This window comes from Sorex araneus, assembly GCF_027595985.1.
Source record: "Sorex araneus isolate mSorAra2 chromosome X unlocalized genomic scaffold, mSorAra2.pri SUPER_X_unloc_9, whole genome shotgun sequence".
Taxonomy (NCBI): Eukaryota; Metazoa; Chordata; class Mammalia; order Eulipotyphla; family Soricidae; genus Sorex; species Sorex araneus.
In genome coordinates this window covers 91224-101808 of record NW_026570969.1, presented here as the reverse complement: position 1 = coordinate 101808, position 10585 = coordinate 91224, and positions in this window count along the sequence as shown.

Below are 10585 nucleotides of genomic sequence, written 5' to 3'. Positions count from 1 at the left end.
AGCAGGAGTCAGGGCCGGGAGTGAGCCCTGAGCACAGAGCCGGGTGTCAGCCCTGAGCACTGAGCCGGGAGTCAGCCCTGAGCACTGAGCCGGGAGTCAGCCCTGAGCATAGAGCCGGGAGTCAGCCCTGAGCACAGAGCCAGGAGTCAGCCCTGAACACAGAGCCGGGAGTCAGCCCTGAGCACAGAGCTAGGAGTCAGCCCTGAGCACAGAGCCCGGAGTCAGCCCTGAGCACTGTCAGAAGTGTCCCCAATCCTAAGTAACTCAGAGATAAGGGCTAAGTAAGCATCTGGGGCGACCCCCACGGTGCCTGTGTTTCACAGAGACGCAATCCACGTGTTCTCTCTTCAAAGCCTGTTTTAAAATCCGGACTCGGGGGGGCTGGAGCGATAGCCCAGCGGGGAGGGCGTTTGCCTTGCACGCGGCCGACCCGGGTTCGATTCCCAGCATCCCATAGGGTCCCCTGAGCACCGCCAGGGGTGATTCCTGAGCACAGAGCCAGGAGTAACCCCTGAGCATCGCCGAGTGGGACCCAAAAAGGAAAAAATAATAATTAATAATAATAATAAAAAAATAAAATCCGGACTCGGTTTCTCCTTTTGCAAGGGTTTTCGGGGGCGACACAGGTCGAGAGGAAACGGCGTCTGTGCAGGTGGAAGGTGGAGGAGGAACCAGGGCGGTGGGGGATCAGCCACAGGGCAGAGAAGGAGGAAAGTGAGGACAGACGTGGGGGGAGAGGGTGGAAATGGCTGACGGCCCCAAGCAGAGCCGGAGGAGAGACTCGAACTCGTGACTCGGGCAAAGGGATTCCAGGTGATGCCCCGGCTGGGGGCGAGAGTTTCTGTCTGGCTTGAAGACCAAAGAAGGAAAAAATTGAATTAAAAATACGCGGTGGGGGGGGCTGGAGTGATAGCACAGTGGGGAGGGTGTTTGCCTGGCACGCGGCCAACCCGGGTTCGATTCCCAGCATCCCATAGGGTCCCCTGAGCACTGCCAGGAGTCATTCCTGAGTGCAGAGCCAGGAGCAACCCCTGAGCATTGCCGGGTGGGACCCAAAAGAAAAAAAAAAAAGTAAAAATACTCGGTGGATGAAACGGAGCCCAGAGAGTGTTTGGTGCCTCGGGGCGGCGCGTGGGGCGGGTCTGAGTTTCAGAGCCAAAGTTCTGAGCCCCCAAAGTCGATCCTTTCTCTGCATCCCCCCAGGCGGCCGGGCTCAGCTGACTGGTGGGGTAGGCGGGAATAGGAAGGACAGACACATGGGAGGGGAAGGATGGAGCTGGGCCCTGAGCACAGAGCCGGGAGTCAGCCTTGAGCATGGAGCCAGGAGTCAGACCTGAGCACAGAGCCGGGAGTCAGCCCTGAGCACAGAACCTGGTGAGTCAGCCCTCACGACAGAGCCTGGAGACAGCTGTGAGCACAGAGCTAGGAGTCAACCCTGAGCACAGAGCCAGGAGTCAGCCCTGAGTACAGAGCCAGGAGAGAGCCCTGAGCATAGAGCCTGAAGTCAGCCCCGAGCACAGAGCCGGGAGTCAGCCCTGAGCACAGAGCCAGGAGTCAGCCCTGAGTACAGAGCCGGGGGTCAGCCCTGAGCATACACAGCCAGGAGTGAGCCCTGAGCACAGAGCCAGGAGAGAGCCCTGAGCACATAACTTGGAGTCAGCCCTCACCACAGAGCCTGGAGACAGCTATGAGCACAGAGCTAGGAGTCAGCCCTGAGCACAGAGCCAGGAGTCCTGAGCACAGAGCCAGGAGTCAGTCTGGAGCATAGAGCGTAAAGTCAGCACCAAGCACAGAGCCAGAGTCAGCCCTGAGCACAGAGCTGGGAGTCAGCCCTGAGTACAGAGCCGGGAGTCAGCCCTGAGCACAGAGCCAGGAGTCAGCCCTGAGCATTGCTGGGTTTGACCCAAAAAGCCAAAAGACCAAAAAGAAACCCCCGGAAAGAAAACTATTCATCTGAAAACACGTTCTTCTTGGTTTTGGTTTTGGTCCTCCCCCGGCAGTGCTCAGAGGCCCTGCACTCAGGGATCACTCCTGGCGCTGCTGACGGGACCCTAGTGGGTGCCGGGGTTCGAACCCGGGTCAGCCACGTGCCGGGCCAACGCCCTCCGCATTGGTCCCCTGAGACATACTGATTAGCTCGAGGTCCCACCCGTGCTCAGTGCTCAGTGCTCAGTAAAGGGGCTTCTCAGTCCGATTCAGGCATTGGGGGTCTCTCGTGGGGGTACCCGGTTAGCCAAGACGCCCCCCTGGGGTGCTAACAAGCAGCGATGCTAAGTCCCAGTGGCTCCTGGCTGGAACTGGGCGTGGCGGGTTTCTGGGCCGGCCAGAGCTGCGGGATGGAAGCTCGTGGGGTCTTGAGTTTTGCCGGTTCATGGATCCTTTTACCTACAACCGTTGCCAAGTTGTTGTTTTTTTTCCTTTTTTGGGTCCCACCCGGCAATGCTCAGGGGTCCCTCCTGGCTCTGAACTCAGGAATGACTCCTGGCGGTGCTCGGGGGACCCTATGGGATGCTGGGAATCGAACCCGGGTCAGCTGCATGCAAGGGAAACGCCCTCCCCGCTGGGCTATCGCTCCAGCCTCCCTCCCCCCCAACCCTCCTGTAATTTATAGAATCGAGAGACTAATTCTTGGTCAGACCCTCACCTGCTGTGTAGACCACAGGCCCCGAGCACGGCTGCAGGCCCCTCCCAGAGAAGCCCCCGCAGGACCCAAGGCCAGGGAAGGAATTTCCAAGAAGCCCATCCCCACCCCCAGCCCCCCTGGCAACCCCCTTAGCAACGGACTCTGACCCCGGGAGAAGCCCCAGGCGGGGGCAGGTGGGAGAAACCCCATCCAGGCCCCTGGGGCCCAGGGAGGGCGCAGACGCTGCCCCAGCCCAGGTGCTGCGTGTGCCCACGTGGCCGAGCACGCGTGTCGCCCGCATCTCCCCTCTGGAGACGGGGACGTTCGTGCTTTCCTGGGTGATGCTGGGGTGTGTGTCGGGGTCTCTCCGCCCTCGGGGAAGCCCGGGCTCTCTCTTGAGCACATTACTGTCTCTGTCTCTCTGTCTCTTTGTCTCTGTTTCTCTGCCTCTGTCTCTCTGTGTCTCTCTGTCTCTGTCACCGTCTCTCTGTCTCTCTCTCCCTCTCTCTCTCTGTCTCTCTGTCTCTGTCTCTCTCTCTCCCTCCTTCCCTTCAAACCCTCCAAATAAAATCTATTTCCTTCCCTGCCCGTCTCCTCCTGAAATTCCTTTCTGCGAGGCGAGACCAGAACCCAGTAACCCTGGGCCCCCCAGGAGGGGTGCAGAGGCGGATGGGGAGAAAGTGACCGTCTCTCTCCTGCAGGTACCACACGAGCCCCCCGTGGGGCCCAGAGACACCCCCCTGAGCCACCCCCGGAGGGATTCCTGAGCAGAGAGCAGCCAGGAGCACCGCCTGGCGTGGCCTCTAAGACAAACAGGGGGAAAAAAAAATTGAGTATTTGCTGCGAGGGTGAGAGATTGTCCAGCAGAGACAGGGTTTGTCTTGTGTGCGGCTGACTCCTGACTCGGGTTCCATCCCCAGCAGCACAAACGGGTGAAAACGGGTGATAGGAGAGACCCCCTGAACTCAGAACCAGGAGTTAAGTCCTGAGCCCCCTTAGGTAAAAAAAAAAAAAAAAAAAAAAAAAAAACTGGGGGCTGGAGCGATAGCACAGCGCGAAGGGCGTTTGCCTTGCACGTGGCCAACCCGGGTTCAAATCCCAGCATCCCATAGGGTCCCCTGAGCAGGGCCAGGGGTGATTCCTGAGTGCATGAGCCAGGAGGGACCCCTGAGCATCGCCGGGTGTGACCCAAAAAGCAAAAAAAAAAAAAAAAAAAAACCCAAAAACAAACGAACAAAAAAACCAAAAACCTCCAGGAACTATGGAATGAAGAAGGGGTGGGTGAGGATGAAGAAGCGGCCAGTTGGGAATTGCAGCCTTCTCTGGCACTTGTCAGAACTCCGTGGGGGGAGAGAATTTGCAAGCGGGTCTTGGTCGAGCTGGGACAGGCCCCAGCAGGCGGGCACCTGGGGGGTCTGCCATTCGTCCAACCGGTCTAACCGGTTAAGACTCAGCACACAAGTCATGGCCAGGGGCGTGCTGCAAAGCCTTTGGCTTGCCCCTCCCCTCCCCCCTGTAAATTTCTCCTTTCCGTTGTGGGTCTTTTTTTTTTTTTAGTTTCATATCTGGGTGGAGGGGGGCTCTCCCAGCTCAAGCTTGCAAAATACACACACACACACACACACACACACACACACACACAGAGCTACCAAATGGAGCAGGAATCGAGTCGGGTTTGGGTCTGCTGGTGGGAGGGAGGGAGGGGTGAGTAAGAGGAGACTGAGGGGGGCATTATCCCGAGATGGGGGCTGCAGGGGGTGACCTCAGCGCCTGGGGCTGCCGAAGAGAACGTGGGACCCCCGTGTGCGTGCACGTGTGGGTGCCACGCAGAGTGCGGGGGCTGTGCGGTTGCTTTGGCAAAGCTGGTCTCATGGTGGGGTGCTGGGGTGGGCGGTGGCCCCCCGGTGGTGCTCAGTCAGGCCTTAGCTGGCCTCTGCCTGGCAAGGCTGGTTGTGGAGGCCGAAGGCAAGGTGCCTGGTTTGGGGCTTTCTCTGCGGTTGACTTTGCTGGGGCATAGGAGGGTCCCGTTGCTAGGACACACGGAGAGGCACAGAATAGCACTGTTGCTAGGATACGTAACAGTTCTGTTGCTAGGGTACGTGACAGCCCTGTTGCTATGGTAATAATAGCGCTGTTGCTAGGATACATGACACCCCTGTTGCTAGGGTACATAACAGTCCTACTGCTAGGATACATGAGTGTTGTTGCTAGGATACATGAGACCTGTTGCTAGGATGCGTAAGAGTCCTGTTGCTAAGATATGTGAGCCCAGTTGCTAGGATACATAACAGCCCTGTTGCTAGGATACATGAGACCTGTTGCTAGGATACATAGGCATCCTATTGCTAGGATACATAAGCATCCTGTTGCTAGGATACGTAAGAGTCCTGTTGCTAAGATATGTGAACCCAGTTGCTAGGATACATAACAGCCCTGTTGCTAGGATACATGAGTCCTTATTGCTAGGATACATAGGCATCCTATTGCTAGGATACATAAGTCCTACTGCTAGGATACATGAGCCCTGTTGTTAGGATACATGAGCCGTGTTACTAGGATACATAAAATCTCCGTTGCTAGGACACATAAGCGTCCTGTTGCTAGGACACATGAGTTACTAGAACACATAAGAGTCCTGTTGCTAGGATACATGAGTCCTGTTGCTAGGATATATGAGTTACTAGAATACATGAGTCCTGTTGCTAGGATATGTAGCATCCTGTTGCTAGGATGCATAAGAGTCCTGTTGCTAAGATATGTGAGCCCAGTTGCTAGGATACATAACAGCCCTGTTGCTAGGATACATGAGACCTGTTGCTAGGATACATAGGCATCCTATTGCTAGGATACATGAGCCCTGTTACTAGGATACATAAGCATCCTGTTGTTAGGATACATAAGTCCTATTGCTAGGATACATGAGCCCTGTTGTTAGGATACATGAGCCGTGTTGCTAGGATACATAAAGGCTCCGTTGCTAGGACACATAAGCGTCCTGTTGCTAGGATACATGAGTTACTAAAATGCATGAGTCCTATTGCTAGGATACATAGCATCCTGTTGCTAGGATACATGAGTCCTGTTGCTAGGATACATAGCATCCTGTTGCTAGGATACAGGACAGCCCTGTTAGGATACATGAGTGCTATTGTTAGGATATATAACATCCTGTTGCTAGGATACATAAGAGTCCTGTTGCTAGGATACAGGACAGCCCTGTTGCTAGGATACATAGCATCCTGTTGCTAGGATACATAAGAGTCCTGTTGCTAGGATACATAAGAGTCCTGTTGCTAGGATACATAAGAGTCCTGTTGCTAGGATACATAAGAGTCCTGTTGCTAGGATACAGGACAGCCCTGTTGCTAGGATACATAGAGTTCTGTGGCTGGGAAGGAAGGGGCCGAGTCTCATCATCTCTCTTCCATCCGTCTTCCCCTTCTGGGCCTTGGGCCACACCTGGAGCTAACCCAGGTGGCTGCTCCCAGCTCTGTGCTCGGGGGACCAACGGGCTATGTGCCCTCCCCGTGGCCTGCTTGGCAAGCACTCAGACCCATGACCCAGCTAGCTGAGAGCTGGCGGCACGGCCTCGCTCAAGGTCCCCTCGTGCATCTGCGCCCTCCTCGAACCCAGGGCCAAGCCCATGCCCTGAGTCTGTCGATGATTACAGAATGTTGGTCGTGAACCTTGGTTGGTCCCCAAGGCTCCCTCAGAGAAGGAGGGTGAGGACTGGAAAATAAATCAACGGGCGGGGCTGCAGCGACAGGTAGCATGGCAAGGAGGGCATTTGCCTTGCACTCGGACCAATCCGGGTTCGAATCCCAGCATCCCATAGGGTCCCCCGAGCACCACCAGGAGTCATTCCTGAGTGCAGACCCAGGAGGGACCCCTGTGCATAGACGGGTGGGACCCAAACAGAAAAATAAAGAAATAAAAATAAAAATAAATCAGTGGGAAAAAAAAGGGGGGGCTGGAGCAATAGCACAGCGGGGAGGGCATTTGCCTTGCACGCGGCCGGCTGAACCAGGTTCGATTCCCAGCATCTCATAGGGTCCCCTGAGCACCGCCAGGAGTCATTCCTGAGTGCAGAGCCAGGAGTAACCCCTGTGCATCTCTGGGTGTGATGCAAAAAGCAAAAAAATAAAATAAAATAAAATCAATCAATCAATCAATCCTGAAGATTTCCCACACACATTGCAGCCAGAAACTTCCTGGTCTGTGTTTGTTTTGTTGTGGGGGCCACACCCAGCAGTGATCAGAGCTGACTCCTGTGTCTGCACTCAGGGATCACGCCTGGTGGTGGTGCTCCGTGCTCAGTGCTCGGTGCTCAGGGGGTCCTATGGGATGCCATCCCCTCTGTCCTAAGGCTCCAGCGCCCCCAGCCAGAAAATGGAGGGCTCAAAGCTCCGGGCGGGCGGCAAGTCCCCTGGTGTGACTCAAGTTCCAAGTTTAGTTTGTTTTTCACACAAAGGTAGAGGGAAGGGCAGGAGGGCTGCAGGGGCTTGTTGATTCTGTATTTTCTTTTATTGTTTTCTTTCTTTTCGGTGCTCGATCTTTCCGAAGACAGAGACGCTGCGTGCTCTGAATTTGAAAGACGGTCTCTGAGATGCTATAAGGCCTCTGTCTGCATTCTCTGAATTTGAAAGACGAATCTCCTCCAAATCTGGTCCGAAATCTCGGGTTTAACTACGGATGACAAGCTCCCCGTGGAGACACAACGTCGGAAAGGACCAGTCAAAAGAGGCTGCTAAAATCTCAGGGCTAGGACGAATGGAAACAGTACTGAGACCGCTGGGGAAATTAGACAATCAACGGGATGATGATTGTTGCAACAATGTTGCAGTTTTACTTGACAGTCCTAAGCTTTTCACTCCCGGAAGAAATACACATTTTTTTTTGGGGGGGGAGGATCACATCACTGTCTCCGGAGGTCTTTTTGTGTTGTGGCGTGCGGGAGAGACGCCTGTTTCAACCCCATTTTACTACTAAGTAGGTTGTTGTTCCAACCAGTGATATTCAGCCACAGAGGCAGAATATGCAAATTAACTCAGTCCACGGAAACAGTATCAAAGTCAGCGACACCACCGGAAACATAGTTACAGTAACAGTAACAGGAAAACAATTTCAACATCCAAGCCTAGCTCGGCCTGAGATTATGGGATGTTGTACACCAACAGATGATGATGATGATGATGATGAAGATGATGATGAAGATGATGATGGTGATGATGAAGATGATGATGATGATGATGAAGATGATGATGAAGAAGATGATGATGATGATGAAGATGATGGTGATGATGATGATGATGATGATGAAGATGATGATGATGATGAAGATGATGATGATGATGATGAAGATGATGATGATGATGATGATGATTTAAGGGACCCGCGGGATGATCTAATACAGCCTAATCAGATTCACTCAGACAAAAAACTCACCTGCTAAGCCCAAAGACTGTAAGAAAGGAGGGTCAGAGGGCCATGGTAGGAAGCTGCCCCCCCCCGGGGGGAGGGGAGGGTCACGGAAGGGCAGTCAGGACGGACGGAGAAGGGACCATTGTGACAAGGGTAGTTGGAGAGGGTCACTCTGGGCAGGAACTGAGTCCTGAGGCGAGGGGAAGGGAGGTACATGACAACCTTTCAGTATCTGTGTTGCAAACCGTGATGCCCAAAAGGAGACAGAAACAGAGAGACAGAGAGAGACAGACAGAGAGACAGAGACAAAGAAACAGAGACAGGGAGAACAAAGAAAAGTGCCATAGAGGCAGGCTGGCAGTGGGCTAATGACAGGAAATGGGTGTTGGAACCCTGTAGGATGGAAACCCAATCACGAACAGTTTTGTAACTGTGTATGTCACCGTAGGGCTGGAGCGATAGCGCAGCGGTTGGGCGTTTGCCTTGCACGCGGCCGACCTGGGTTCGATTCCTCGGCCCCTCTCCAGAGCCGGGCAAGCTACCTAGAGTATCTTGCCCGCAAGGCAGAGCCTGGCCAGCTCCCATGGCGTATTTGATATGCGAAAAGCAGTCACAACAAGCAGCTGGAGCAATAGCACAGCGGGGAGGGTGTTTGCCTTGCATGTGGCTGACCCGGATTTGATTCCCAGCATCCCATAGGGTCCCCCGAGCACTGCCAGGAGTAATTCCTGAGTGCAGAGCCAGGAGTAACCCCTGTGCATCACCGGGTGTGACCCAAAAAGAAAAAAAAAACAGTAACAACAAGTCTCACAAATGGAGATGTTCCTGGTGCCCGCTCGAGCAAATCGATGAGCAACAGGATGATAGTGACAGTGACAGTGACAGTTTGTCACAGTAAATCAATTTTTAAAAAAAATTCCAGGGGGGCTGGAGCGATAGCATAGTGGGTAGGGCGTTTGCCTTGCACGCGGCCGACCCGGTTTCGATTCCCAGCATCCCATAGGGTCCCCTGAGCACCACCAGGAGTCATTCCTGAGTGCAGAGCCAGGAGTCAGCCCTATGCATCGCCGGGTGGGACCCAAACAGAAAAAAAAAAAAATCCCTACCCTCCTGGGGACCTTGTGTGTGTTTGTGGAACAGTGGCTGTGCATGTGTGTTTGCGTGTGTGTGTTTCCGTGAGCGTGAGCGTGTCCTTGACCTGGTGGCCCCTGCCCCGTCCATCACAGCTCCCGAATTGGGATAGCCCTGAGGACAGACCTGGGGCTTCGAGTGTTGGAGCTCAGAGCTTCCCTTTTCAGCACCATGTGGGCACCAGCAGGGGGGATCCCCAAATGCAAACACATCCACAAGCAAGAGGAAGCCAAGCCCCCCTGCCCGCCCCTGACCAACAACCAGCATGCACAGGGCCCCGGGTCTCAGCTGATGGTGTGAGAAGCAGCCATTTCTCACCCAGACCGTAAAGATTACGGAAGGCAGCCCTGGCCACGAGGGATATAGGACTTGACCGAGTTAATTGGCTGAAAGTACCACGGGGCGTTTACACAGACACAGAGACAGAGAGCCAGGAGTCGATACCCCCGTATCTTGTTTTTTGTTTTTTTTTTTTGCTTTTTGGGTCACTCCTGGCTCTGCACTCAGGAACCATCCCTGGTGGTGCTCAGGGGACCCTATGGGATGCTGGGAATCGAACCCGGGTCGGCCACGTGCAAGGCAAATGCCCTCCCTGCTGTGCTATCGCTCCAGGAAAAATAAAAACCCAAATATATATTGTCAATCTTGGTGCCTAAAATCAACTTTTTTTTTTTTGCTTTGCTTTTTGGTTCCCATCGGGTGATGCTCAGGGGTCCCTCTTGGCTCTGCACTCAGGAATGACTCCTGGTGGTGCTCAGGGGACCCTGTGGGATGCTGGGAATTGAACCCGGGTCGGCCGAGTGCCAGGCAAACACCCTCCCCGCTGTGCTATCTCTCCAGCCCCCCCCAAAGTCTATCTTTTTCTTTCTCTCTCTCTCTCTCTTTCTTTCTTTCTTTCTTTCTTTCTTTCTTTCTTTCTTTCTTTCTTTCTTTCTTTCTTTCTTTCTTTCTTTCTTTCTTTCTTTCTTTCTTTCTTTCTTTCTTTCTTTCTTCTTCCCTTCCTTCCTCCTTCCTCCTTCCCTCCCTCCTTCCCTCCCTCCCTCCCTCCCTCCCTTCCTTCCTTCCTTCCTTCCTTCCTTCCTTCCTTCCTTCCTTCCTTCCTTCCTTCCTTCCTTCCTTCCTTCCTTCCTTCCCTTTTTGGGTCACACCGGTGATGCTCAGGGGTTACTCCTGGCTCTGCACTCAGGAATGACTCCTGGCGGTGCTCGGGGGACCCTATGGGATGCTGGGAATCGAACCTGGGTCGGCCGCGTGCAAGGCAAACGCCCTCCCCGCTGTGCTTTCGCTCCAGCCCCTCCCCGTATCTTGTATCCTGTGTCTAGCAGGGAAGATGCTTCCTTGATGTAGAGAAATGTTTTGCCTTCCTGAGGTATGGGGACGCTTGTCTTTCTTGACGTACGGGAATTGGGA